Source organism: Chanodichthys erythropterus, chromosome 17 (genome assembly GCF_024489055.1).
Source record: "Chanodichthys erythropterus isolate Z2021 chromosome 17, ASM2448905v1, whole genome shotgun sequence".
NCBI lineage: Eukaryota > Metazoa > Chordata > Actinopteri > Cypriniformes > Xenocyprididae > Chanodichthys > Chanodichthys erythropterus.
In genome coordinates this window covers 2,369,197-2,384,167 of record NC_090237.1, presented here as the reverse complement: position 1 = coordinate 2,384,167, position 14,971 = coordinate 2,369,197, and positions in this window count along the sequence as shown.

The window sequence follows — 14,971 nt, the reverse complement described above, 5'->3', positions numbered from 1 at the left end:
CTATATAAATCAATTATATTTTATTCTATCTTCATCTATTCTATCTTCGTCTATTCTATCATCATCAATTCTATGATCATCTATTCTATCTATGTATATTCTATTGTATTCTATTCTATCTTTGTGTATTCTATTGTATTCTATTCTATCTTCATCTATTTTATTTTATCCCATCTTTGTCAATTCTATTCTATCTTCATCTATTTTATTTTATCCCATCTTTGTCAATTCTATTCTATCTTTGTGTATTCTATCTTCATCAATTCTATTCAATCTTCATCTATTCCATTATATCTATGTATATTCTATTGTATTCTATTCTATCTAAATCAATTATATTTTATCCTATATTCATCTATTCTATTCTAACTTTGTGTATTCATCAATTGTATTCTCCTCACCTATTCTATCTACGTATATTATACTGTATTCTATTCTATCTTCATCAATTTGATTTTATCCTATCGTCGTCAATTCTATCCTATCTTTGTGTATTCTATCTTCATCTATTATATTATATCTATGTATATTCTATTGTATTCTATTCTATCTAAATCAATTATTTTTATCCTATCTTCATCTATTCTATTCTATCTTTGTGTATTCTATCTTCATCAATTCTATTCTATCATCTATTCTACTCTATCTTCATCTATTCCATTCAATCTTCATCAATTCTATTCTATTTCCGTATATTCTATTGTATTCTATTCTATCTATTCTATTTTATTTTATCCTATCTTTGTCAATTATATTCTATCTTCGTCCATTCTATCTTCATCAATTCTATTCTATCTTCATATATTCTATTGTATTCTATTCTACCTTCATCTATTCTATCATAATTTATTCTATTCCATTCTATCTTCGTCTATTCTATTGTATTTTGTCTTATTCTATTCTATCTTCATCTATTATATTATATCTATGTATATTCTATTGTATTCTATTCTATCTAAATCAATTATTTTTATCCTATCTTCATCTATTCTATTCTTTGTGTATTCTATCTTCATCAATTCTATTCTATCATCTATTCTACTCTATCTTCATCTATTCCATTCAATCTTCATCAATTCTATTCTATTTCCGTATATTCTATTGTATTCTATTCTGTCTATTTTATTTTATCCTATCTTTGTCAATTCTATTCTATCTTCGTCTATTCTGTCTTCATCAATTCTATTCTATCTTCATATATTCTATTGTATTCTATTCTACCTGCGTCTATTCTATCATAATTTATTCTATTCCATTCTATCTTCATCTATTCTATTCTATCTTCGTCTATTCTATTGTATTTTATCTTATTCTATTCTATCTTCATCTATTCTATTCTACACAAAATGTATAGACATAACATATACTTTATATATAATTAGATACATTTATACTTATTTTATATTTATATACTATATAAAATAACCATTTCCCTAACTAAAAATGTGATATTATATGTATTAATATTTAAAATAAATCATTTTTTATACTTTTAATTAGAGAAATATAGTATTATATATAAATTTAAATATAAAATAACTATAAATGTATGCATACTGGTATAAACAGAAAAAGCAGTGTTTTTACACACTGAAACACTAAAGACGTCCTGTAGATGTATCCACTGTAGCGGGTCTGTTTAAAGGCAAAACACATTAGTGCACGACGCTGTGAATTCGGTTTAAAAAAACACATTAAGAATTAATTGCTAATTACTCAGAATGACTCGTGAATGATTAGACAACTAACTAGTGAACATTTAATGAAAGTCAGAGCGAGGAACCGAGTGCAGCGCAATTGGCCCCGGTTAATTAGGTCATTATCAATCCGAGAAAAGCTGAGAAAACAATTTGCTGCTCCGAACGCTGAATCGCTCAGAAACTCGTCTCGAGTCTTAATCAGCTCAGATCTGACAGCAGCATTTTGCGTCCTCGCGCTGCTCTCATGACGCGCGCGCAGCCACAAGTGAGGGCGTTTGGAAGACGTTATGTGAATGTAGGGTGCAGCGCGACCGCTAACCATATAATGATGACAGAAATAGCTCGTGAACGGCAGGCCTTGGAGCGAGATGGCAGAAGCAGAATCTGTGGCCCACTTTTCACTTTCTAACCCGCGACGCTCGACGGTGGGCGAATAACAGAGGAAGGAAAAAGGGCGAGTGCCGTTTCCGGAGTCGCTGTGAAATATAAATGGATATTGAACAGATTGAGAGGAACTTTGGCACCTTGAGGTAACGGTCCGAGTACCCAAATGCCGTGCCCAGGCCGCGCGCCAAACTGGTCCGTGTGTTGCCCAGCAGTGCGAGGTCGGAGTAGGAACTCCTCGGGCTCCAGTCCACACGCAACCTGTCGCCCGCCACTGTGGGGAAGCAGGAGAGGATGCTGAGCCACTCACTACTGACCCAACGACCCAACACACACTGCCATGGCAACCAAACCATCAATATCTGACTGCTGCTGGGGTCTTATAATATTATAAAAGCAATTCAATTATATTAATATTATACAAATAAAAATAATTTAAATAATATATTACAATTATTATTATTCACATATCATAATATTATAGTTATATATAAAACTACATACAGCTTCCTTAAATATCTCATTAATACTGGGATATTAATAAATAAATAATCATATTAATTATATTTGCATTAATTGATATTATAAATTGTGCCATTTAATATAATTAATATGAATTAATATTTATATATATATATATATATATATTTATATATATATATATATATATATATATATATATACATACATGTATATATTTAACAAAAATATATAATATTTATATATAATATTAATGATATCCTATATATATATATATATATATATATTTGTATATATATTTATTATATATATATACACACACACACACACACACACGTAAATATTTCTTAAATATTAATAATATTAAAATAAAATAATAAAATAATATTTCTATTTACATTGTGTGTACACATACATATTTCTTAAATATATACATGTATGTGTGTGGATTTATATATACATCTACATAAATAGCTACCTAAAATATCTGATAGATATTGGGATATTATATAAATAAATAATATTAAATATTATTATATTGATTATTTTATATTAAAATATAATAATAACAACAATAACAAAAATAATAGTAATAATAATAGTAGTAGTAGTAGTAGTAGTAGTAGTAGTAGTATTTACATATAATAAATTATACATTTAAATATGGATAGATATAAAATAAATATTAATTAATTAATTAATGAGCATTTTTATCAGGCTTCTATGTTTAGGTTCAGTAATACCACTTTAATGGCAATAAAAAGGTTGTTACTTGTTTTCAAAAATGTCACTATTAAAATTAAAAACTAAAATGTTAATTTAAAAGAAAAATGATAGATAGTTTCAGTGACCCTTACTGATCACTTCATTTGACTGGTTACCATAGCAGAGCAGCAGACGTGTTTCTCTGTCTAATGCACTCATGCATGAACATGCAATCAAGATGCAAGATCATTTACAACCTATATGGCCAAAACACAAACTTTTGCTTTAGTATTTGCCACTGATGCACACAAACATGCACCTTCTTCATCTGGAAATCTAAACTGACTGGCTGGATTTGCGTGATGCAAATAGTTTTTACAGAGTTTTACAGGAATAAATTTCATCAGGTTAGTGACGTTTAAGAAAGACTACCATTCATACATGACAGATTTTTATCTTTTAATTCCACGCACCAGCTCAAGCATCTCTGTCCCTGATCGACTGACTCACACGTCACAGACACGCGGATCCGAACGGATCAACACCGCAGGCGGCCTCACATCAAATGTCAAACGCTACACTCCCTTAGGTGAGGCTTAATGGAGCAAGATGACGTCCTTTCCTGTGTGCATGTGTGGGAATATTTACATGGCCCAAATCATTAACACTTAGACCAGCCAGAGCGCATGTTGACTACAGAAGAAACATGTCGATGGAACGATATTGTCGTTTTAGTTTTCATTCTAAGTGTCTGAACAGGCCATATTTCATCATAAAATCATCCCCCAAAAACAAAAGAAATTACATTTTGCATAAAGATAATGAAGAGTAAATGTAGGACCATTAAGCACTGTAACAATATTTAAAATCTATATTTATCATTTATCAATATAAAATGAAAATGAACCACTGCCCTCACCAATTTACATTATTTTAATGCAAACAACAACAAAAAACAATTTGCATTACAGTAATGACAAAAAAAAAATGTTTGTAACAATTATGCAGAGTATGAAAACACTATAAATATCAGCCTGGACAATAATTAAAATGACAAAATTGACAAGTAAAATATCCAGACACATTATAATAATGATAATTTAGATATTAAATATCCTTAATTGTCATGAAAACAATGTCACAATGCAAACAAATGTAATTCCTTATTGCAACATATAATTTCTCAGTTCTTTCTTTTGATTTCAGGGTGAAATATGAACCAGACATATGCACTCCAGAGGATCCTTTGATACTAGACATTACACACATTTGACCGATAGAGATAAATGGGAAAGGTCAGAGGTTAAAGCCCTGAGGTTTTCCATGTCCCCTACGGTCCCGTTAACACCACGGCCTCGAATCAGGTTGGGTTTCACCTGGTTTCAAACCTCTTCCCTAATGAGTTTCAATAAAACCCAATACATGCAGACAATAACAGTGACGGATGTCAGCGACCGTGGCGGTCCGTCAGTCAGCCTGGACTCCAGCAGTGGTGTTAGTTTCTCTCAATAACACCATTTAACTTAATGGCCGAACCTCATGAAATATGCCAAGAACACATCCAGGTCAGACACTCACCGGCCACTTTATTCTACATCCGTTCCAGCACATCCCAAAGCTGCTCTACTGGATTGAGATCTGGTGACTGTGGAGACCGTTTGAGTTTAGTGAACTCATTGTCATGGTCAGTTTGACATGATTTGAGCTTTGTGACATGTGCGTTATCCTGCTTGAAGTATCCATCAGAAGATGGTCCACTGTGGTCATAAAGGGATGGACATGGTCAGCAACAATACTCAGGAAGGCTGTGGCATTTAAACAATCCTCAATTGGTACTAAGAGGCCCAGAGTGTGCCAAGAAAAAATCTCCCTCACAAAATTACACCACCAGCAGCCTGAACTGTTGATACAAGGCTGGACTGATCCATGCTTTCATGATGTTTACACCAAATTCTGACTCTAACATCTGAAAGATGTTATGAAAAATAATAACTTCCTAAAATGACACAAACCATCTTCAGAAAAAAAAAATAATTTGAAGTGTAATTGAATTTTTTAGTTTGGCTCGTGTCCCATTCGATTACATGGAGAGGGCGTGGTTTATGACCTATACTGCAGCCAGCCACCAGGGGGCAATCAAAATGTTTTGGCTTCACTTTTCAGGATGTGTGCGGCACACTTGGATTAAGGTATTTTCACCCACAGAATGCCGCTCACTGGATCTATTTTTCGGACCATTTTCTGTAAACCCTAGAGAAGGTTGTGTGTGAAAATCCCAGTAGATCAGCAGTTTCTGAAATCCAAATCAAAGTCACCTAAATCAACTTTCTTCCCCATTCTGATGCTCATGCCTAAATGCATTGAGTTGCTGCCATGTGATTGGCTGTTTAGATATTTGCATTAATGGGTAGTTGAACAGATGTACCTAATAAAATGGCCGGTGAGTGTGTATATGGTCGTATTATTAGGAGATACGAGGGAATATTGGGAGTAACGGGCAACTTGGATCACGTGTGCCTTGATAACCAATCCCATTACAGCCTTGACGTCACTGAATTTCACTTAGAGTTGTGTGACAGTCAATCACTGTTTGCGGATGCCATAGAAATAAATGAGAAGTGCCGTAAACTGAATCATACCTGTTGCGCAATTGTCCGTGACATTATTAAACTGCATTTTTTCCCCAGTATAAACTATAAAAATAGATCAATCCAAAACTAGTGTTTAAGAGCAAACATGTTGAAGATCAGCCAATAGGCTGTTGATTCATTAAATAAACCATTTTCCCTCAAAGGCAGTTTATGGGATTACGTAGTGAAGCCTTTCCTCCATTGACATCCATTCAAAAAATGGCCTCCGGTCTGACATTTCATTATGCAAATTATATATAATTTCTTATTTTGTTTTGATCTTGAAGTGAAACTTAACCTAGAGATATTTTCGTGAGATGTTACTCTCTCTGGATAAACTAATGGCAGATTGATTGCCAGACCTGTTGCTGAAAACAGAGAGGCCAATATTATCTACAAAAACACCAGCAGGACTCCAACTTTAGCGTCTCTGCATGAAATCGATAGGGTGCTTCGCTGACTCACCGACACGATTTTACAGACGCTTAGTTCTAGCGGAGTGACCCACAAACAAATCAAACAGAAGCACCACCTGATGAGAGCCAGACTGAGAGCTGAAAAATAAAGCTACAGCCTTCTTGCGTACAGTATTCAGAGCACTTCAGTGCTAAACATTCTCCAAATCCCTGGTCCTCGAACACACGATCCTCTCTAGCAAACCGTATCAAATCCATCTGGTTGCCGCCCCACACCAGGCCGCGGACAGACTCCAGGCCACCGGCGGCCGAGCCATCTGGGGCGAAAGAGATGACCTCACTCAGTCTCGATATATACATTTCACAGTGAAGCGCTTTAATGAGCGTACTCTCCGTCCTTGTCCTGATAACAGTACCGAAACGAGTCTTCCGTCCTTGTCCTCTCCGGAATGACAGCAGAACTTATAATGCGTGGCCGATCTCAGGTCAAAGCTGATGTAATCTCACTCCGCTGCTACTTTTGACACTTTTTGGAAGGCAAAGCAAGCCTCTTTGAAAGTCATTATTCCTGCAATTCATTTTTGAGACAAAACTGCTTTATATCTGAATCTAAGTGATTTTGTAATTGAGAAGAATTTGAATTTGACTCATATTTGATGAAGTTTACATCAAACTTGACAAAACCAACATACTAAAAGCTGCTTTTTCTTCTGAGACTAGATTTAGTCAGCATCTCCTCCAAGAGCTTCAGAGCGGTCTGACTCGGGTTGCTATCTTTTATCTTTTTTATCTTTCTATCTTTTATAACTGATCAGACTCACGGTTTTCAAATGGATGATCAAAACTATGAAAAATCCCATAAACTTTCAGTGAGGGGGTCAAAACTTTTATACAATAACTCTAACAGAGTATTTAAGTTTCATTCACCAACTATCTATTACTAGCAAAGCCTAGAAACTAGCTAGACATGCTAGCAATGTGTTAAACATGCTAGCAACATAGTCGCTCTATCCGAAATCGAATACTTCTCTACTATATAGTATGCGAAAAACAGTATGCGAAAAGAGTAGTATGTCCAAATTCATAGTATTCGAAAAACAGTATGCGAAAAGAGTAGTATGTCCAAATTCATAGTATTCGAAAAACAGTAGGCGAAAAGAGTAGTTTGTACCCAGATGACTTACTACTTCCGGTGAGACTCTAAAGTGCGCATACGATGTACAATGTAACTGATGCTGGTAAGTTATGTGACAGTAACATATCGGATGTAGTATGCCCGAATTCTTTCATACTACATGCATTCGTGAAGTAAATTTAAATTTAAATGTCGTACCTGCTCAACAATACGCGATTTTGGACGCAGCTAGTATTTCACGGCTATTTCAATGCTAAAACTTGCTAACATACTAATTCATGGCAACAGTGTGCTAGAACATGCTAGCAGTATGCTAAATCATGGTAACAATATGTTAAAACATGCTAGAAACATGCTAAATCATGTTATCAATATGCTAATATGAATGGAGTTGAAGGGACGTAACTGATGCTGGTAGGTCATGGGACAGTAACAACATAGCAGATATAGTATGTCCGAATTATATGGAACGTATTTTTTCAATGGTCGTGAAATAAATTTAAATTTAAATTCAAATTCAAATGTAACAGTGCTAACAGTGATTGTAAATTAAATTGCCTAAATTATTGCATTTATTGCATATTGCAATGTTGACATGCATTCTCTGTTAAGCTGCTTTGAAACAATATGTATTGTGAAAAGCGCTATACAAATAAATGTGAATTGAACTGAATCTAGTACCTGCTCAACAATACGCGATTTTGGACGCAGCTATTATTTCATGGTAGCAATGTTAAAACTTGCTAACATACTAATTCATGTTAACAATTTGCTAGAACATGCTAGCAGTATGTCAAATCATGGTAACAATATTTTAAAACATGCTAGCAAAATGCTAAATCATGCTAGCAATGTGTTAAAACATGCTAAAAACATGCTAATTTATGTTATCAATATACTAAAACATGCTCGCAACAGTATTTTATAGTAACAATATTAAAACTTGTAAACATGCTAATTCATGTTAGCAGTGTGCTAAACATGCTAGCAGTATGCTAAATCATGCTAGCAATGTGCTAATTTGTGTTAGCAATGTGTTAAATTTAGTGGTGTAGCGGTACACGTATTCGAACCGTTTCGGTACAGGGTTGTCGGTTCGGTGCACGTGTGTACCAAAGCTTTACATTGCAATATTGTAGCCTAACCACCATTAACCACCACTAATCGCAATAAGCTCTGCGTTTTGTTACTTTCAATAAGAAACAAAGTGTCATCCTTCAAATTCTGTCAATGAAATCACAAAATTCAAACAGAAAATGACGAGCTTTGATGCGGCGTGACAGATCACTGTACAGGAGTGAACGCGATCATCTCTTCCTCTTTAATACTAGCTACTGAATAAAAATGAATGAACATCTGAAGGTATGTTGAAAGATACAGTACAACTTACTGAAACAGTCATATCTCTCAGTGAATTGCTCAGTGTTTCAACGGCGGAAAGGCTTCAATGAAAGCTTGTAAACAATATGTCATGTAGCATTTACCTCAGAAAAGCCATTCAGTGTCCAAAGTTTGCTAGAGAAATGAACTTTTTCGCTTAATATATGCACTGTATTAGTCTATATAATCATTATATTTTACTTAAACTTTTAGTGATGTCCTGATTAGGCTATTTAATGTATGTTTAAATAAATCTGTTGTGAAAATGACAGCCACTGTGTAGAAATGATTATATTTTAACAACGAATTGGAGTAAAAACATTTAGAAGGTAATGCAATAACTGCCTTATAGGTGCAGCTTACATGTTTGCATACAATTGGTTATTTGAGTGTTGATTATTTAAAGGTGCCGTAGAACGTCTTTTTAAAAGATGTAATATAAGTCTAAGGTGTCCCCTGAATGTGTCTGTGAAGTTTCAGCTCAAAATACCCCATAGATTTTTTTTTTATTAATTTTTTTAACTGCCTATTTTGGGGCATCATTAAATATGAGCCGATTTAGGCTGCGGCCCCTTTAAATCTCCGCTCCCCCTCCCTCGGAGCTCGCGCTTGCCTTGAACAGCATAAACACAGTTTACACAGCTAATTTAACCCTCAAATGGATCTTTACAAAGTGTTCGTCATGTATGCATACATGGGATTATGTGAGTATTGTTTTTATTTGGATGTTTACATTTGATTCTGAATGAGTTTGAGGCAATGCTCTGTGGCTAACGGCTAATGCTACACTGTTGGAGAGATTTATAAAGAATGAAGTTGTGTTTATGAATTATAAAGACTGCAAGTGTTTAAAAATGAAAATAAAGACGGCTCTTGTCTCCATGAATACAGTAAGAAATGATGGTAACTTTAACCACTTTTAACAGTACATTAGCAACATGCTAACGAAACATTTAGAAAAACAATTTACAAATATCACTAAAAATATCATGATATCATGGATCATGTCAGTTATTATTGCTCCATCTGCCATTTTTCGCTATTGTTCTTGCTTGCTTACCTAGTCTGATGATTCAGCTGTGCACAGATCCAGACGTTAATACTGGCTGCCCTTGTCTAATGCTTGAACATGGGCTGGCATATGCAAATATTGGGGGCGTGCATATTAATGATCCCAACTGTTGCGTAACAGTCAGTGTTATGTTGAGATTCGCCTGTTCTTCAGAGGTCTTTTAAACAAATGAGATTTATATTAGGAGGAGGAAACAATGGTGTTTGAGACTCACTGTATGTCTTTTCCATGTACTGAACTCTTGTTATTTAACTATGCCAAGATCAATTCAATTTTTAATTCTAGGGCACCTTTAATCTAAAAATAAAAAGCAGTTGAATTTAGGCTAATAGTTTGGGCTCAGTTGTTAACCTTTAATATTATAGCAGCATAATGTTCAAGTAAGGGCTCCCTACAGAGTTTATAGCATTAGCAGAGGTCATTTTTGTATCCTTAAGAAACTTTTAGTTATAATTTAATTTAATATAATTAAAAACAAAACACAATTTGTTCAGTAAACCTGTTTTTAACTATTTTATGTTTAGTTTTCTCCCTACCTGCTGTACCGAAAACCATACCAAACTGTGACTTCAAAACCGAGGTACCGTGAGTTTTGTGTACCGTTACACCCCTAATTAAACGTGTTAGTAACATGTTAATTCATGCAAGTAATGTGTTAAAACATGCTAGCAACATGCTATTTCATGCTACCAACATGTTAAAACTTGTTTATAATATGATAATGCATGCTAACAATAGTTGCGTCCCAAATGACGCACTTATAATGTACTTATTAAACAACGGCGTCTGAATCCCCCTCGCCCTCCAATTAAACGTAATTAAAGCTGTGACAGTTGAGTGCATGAAGTGTCCAACATTTTTTCCGTTAATTTAGTGCATCATCCGGGTATTTAAAGTGCACTTTTTCTCTTTGGAATTTTCTGTGTGAACTCACAACTCGCACTATTTGTACTTAAAAACGTCATAGAATAGAGTGTAAGTATGCGAATTGTGACGCACCTATGGTTCTCAAACATGCTAACAACATGCTGAATTATGCTAACAATGTACCACTTCATGCTAGCAATGTTAAAACAATCTCGCAACATGCTAAATCATGCTAACAATGTACTACTTCATGCTAGCAATTTTAAAACAAGCTAGCAACATGCTAAATCATGCTAACAATGTACTACTTCATGCTAGCAATTTTAAAACAATCTCGCAACATGCTAAATCATGCTAACAATGCGCTAATTCATGCTAACAACATGTTAAATCATGCTAACAATGCGCTAATTCATGCTAACAACATGTTAAATCATGCTAGCAATGCGCTAATTCATGTTAACAACATGTTAAATCATGCTAGCAATGCACTAAAACATGCTAATTCATTCAAGTGAACTTGACTAAATGTCATCAAATTTCATAGAGCATTTAAATTTAATAAAATTTCAAACATTTTGGAATAAAATGAGACATGAGAATCCTATTCGCTAACACTTTATTTTAGTGCCGTAGTTACACGTTAATACATGTACTTACCATAGTAATAACAGTAAATTATGCATAATTACAAGTAACTAATACTAAACCAAACTCTAACCCTAATTGTAACTCTATAATAAGTAAATGTAGTTAATTAATAGTACTGAGTACCTATTTGAGTAATTACAATGTAACTACAGCACTAAAATAAAGTGTAACCTCCTATTCTTATAAGAGTGAAGGGAGGAAAAAACTGTGGAAAGCCCTTATATGGACATGTTTGGGCGTGTTTTATGCAAATTACGTGTAAAATACTTGTGTAAAATATATTAACATTAGAACAAGGTTAAGAACAAATTCAAGTGTGTTTGCTCGTGTTGTGAATTAGTTCTCCTGTGTGTAAAATATGAATAATTCACACAATTAATACTACTATATGAGACCCAAAAATATCTTTATTTGTCTTTGAAGATTAACTAAAATCTTACGGGTTTGAAACGACATGAGGGTCAGTAAGTGATGACAAAATTTTCATTTTTGGGTGAACTAACCCTTTTAAAAGAACCATTTTACAATCTAAAGAACGTTTTTCCATTATAAAGAGCCTTTTGTGGAATGGATGGAACCAAAAATGCCAATAAAGAACCTTTACTGTAAGTGTAGTATAATTCTTCACAGGTAACATGATCAGTTATCTCTCCTGTCACAGCGAGGATGCCGAACCTTAACCGGCACGTTTATCAGCAATTAACGGGACAACTCTCACGCTACAGAGGTAATGGCGCGTGCAGGTTTTGAATGGCCCCGGTATCCTGATATGTCATTAATAATTACAACACAAGATTAAAAAACGATTTGCATGGTGAAAATAAATCTGAGGTCATTTGTTCGGGACTCCCAGAGTGGAAAGGCGTTGGATTTAGTTTTTTCCATGCTCAGTTCTTGTAGGGAATGTGGGGAAAGACCTGGACATTAATCATGATTGACAGAATTAAACGAACAAGCACTAGTTGCATGTATTCATATTCAAATATAGATTTATATTCTGTCAAACTTTTTTCAGTAACGTCATGCAAAAAAAATGTCACAGAATTTTATATAGTGCTTAATTGCAATGACATATAAAAAATAGACACTGAAATCCTGAAATGGATTATTCACACTCATAGCTCCAAAAGTTTTAATAATGCATTTTTTAAGATGGATTTTTTTATGTTTGAATCTGGGTCAAAATGTAAAATCTATAGCTACATATTGCCTAATCATTTGAAAAGTAAGAAAAATACATAAATGGATTGTAAAAAGTTTCCAATGCACTTTTAATGTGACCTTCATAAATTAAACAAAAACCTGAAGCCTGTTATTTTTTATTACAAATCAACCTCCAGGACATATAAGAGCTGTAGCTGACGGATGAAACGGCTGTAATTGTCGTCGAAATGCTGTAAACAGAGACAGGGCACAAGGGCAAACGCTGCTGGTTTACTGCGTACTGTACATGCAGCATGACTGCCTCACTCCTGCCGCACGTACAATGAAGCACAAGCTTCTCTAATGTAACCTGACCCGAGAATCCACCATGTGATGAACGAGCACTGATGCAGGTTTAATGCAGATGCATGCAGAAGCGTGCAAACCCTCCGTAACCCGGCCCGATCATCCAAACACTGCGATCAGCTCGTACACGCTGCATCCATGCACTCGCGAGCGCTCGAGGGCAGAAAAAAGCCTGCAGTTTGTGCACATCTCTCTCGCTCTCCATCAGAAGTGTGTGTGGGCTGCAGTCGAGCTCAGGTTTCAGAAACGCGCTCTGATGTGAGCCGTTCACGCCTGCTTTTCATGCTCAGAGGAAAACGGAGGGTGCGATTCTCACCTACTGGTGTTCTGGAGGCGACGCAGCCCATGCTCCAGGTTATTACGTGGCAAAATGTAAAGCATGAACTGATTTAAATGCCAAGAAGCGCTCGCGTAGCCTTCCCTCCATCTCTCTCTCCTCCTGCCTTTCTCACAAACATCCTGTCTGCACTAGTTTCTCAACTCGAGTCCTGCGCTGCTGGAGGATGAAGGAAAACCGGTCAGTCGCTGTTCTCCCAAACACACACGGACTAAACCTGGATTTCTGCCAAATGCAAAGACTAAAAACAATGCAACAAATGCAATGGCGTTTTTGGTTCCCCAGAGAACCTTTCAGTGATCAGTTCTTAAAAGAACCATTTTGAATGACATTCTAAAAATCTTGAGAACCTTTTGTGGAATTTAAAGGTTCCATGGATGTTAAAGATTCTATCATTTTTAAGTGCTGCATTTCTTTAATCACAAACACTACAAACTTGTTCATCAAATATACAGACTTAACAAGCTCTTCTCAGAACAAAAACAGACTAAACTGTTGTTCTCCAACACACACATGAACAAAACCAGCTTTTCTCACAAATGCAAAGACTAAACGGTTGTTTGCCACATGTATAGAGACTGAACTGCAGTTTTTCAAACACAGACATACTAAATTAATGTTTGCAACACATGTGTGGATACTTAGAAACAAAACTGCTGTTCTTCAAACACATACAGACTACCGTTTCTCTCAAATCCAAACACCTTCTCCACACACATATGAACTCTACTCTAGCACAAAACACACTAAAAACTGCTCTTCTCCACACATACACACACTAATATGCCTGAAATCTCCCAAACACATACAGACCAAAGAACAAAACTGTTGTTTTCTCTCAAATGCAAACTGTTGTTCTTCAAACCCAGACTAAACTGATGATTGCAACATAAACTATACCTTTCTCCAAAAAAAAAAAAACCCAGAAAAAAACTGCAGTTCTTCAAACACAAACATACTTGTTCTCCTTAAAACAGACTAAACTGTATAAATACATATAAATTAAATCCCTGTTCTTCAAACATGTACAGACTATTCTGCTGTTCTTCATAGATTGCCCTTGACAGAAACTAAGCAGCTGTTTTGCTTATTGATATCACCTCTTTCAAAGAATTTGAGATATATATAATGTGTGTGTGTACATGCATATACAGTATATGGTTTGCTGTAGTGTTGTATAGTGAATCTCACCTCTATATGACGCGGGGCGGATGGACAGCGCTTCTCTCCTCGAGCTCTCACGCATTTGCGTCTCCCGCGGCTCGGTTCCGTTCACACCCCCGTCAAGTCCAAACACACACCGGTAAGAGCCCTCCGTGAGAGAACAGCTCCGTTCTGCTGCGCTCGAGCTGGAGGCATTAAAGGATGAAAAGCACATGCAGAAACAAGCTTTATAAACGAGCCACCGGGTGCGCAACGAGCTCTGATTGGACAGATCCAGTTCTGACCCCGCCCACAACGATTATGATGGACCGTGTGGCTGTACGAGAGAGAAACAAGCGTGTGTGTGTGTGTGTGTGTGTGTGTGTGTGTGTGTGTATGTGTGGAAAAAATGTTCTTCCTAAGTGAGCTAAATGCAACTAAATGTAAAAATATATAATAAAAAAATAATAATAAAAAAATACTTTTTTAACTGAAAATGTCTCCAGAAATTAAATCTGTCAAACCAAAAACTCCTTCAGCTGACAAATTAAAATAATACATG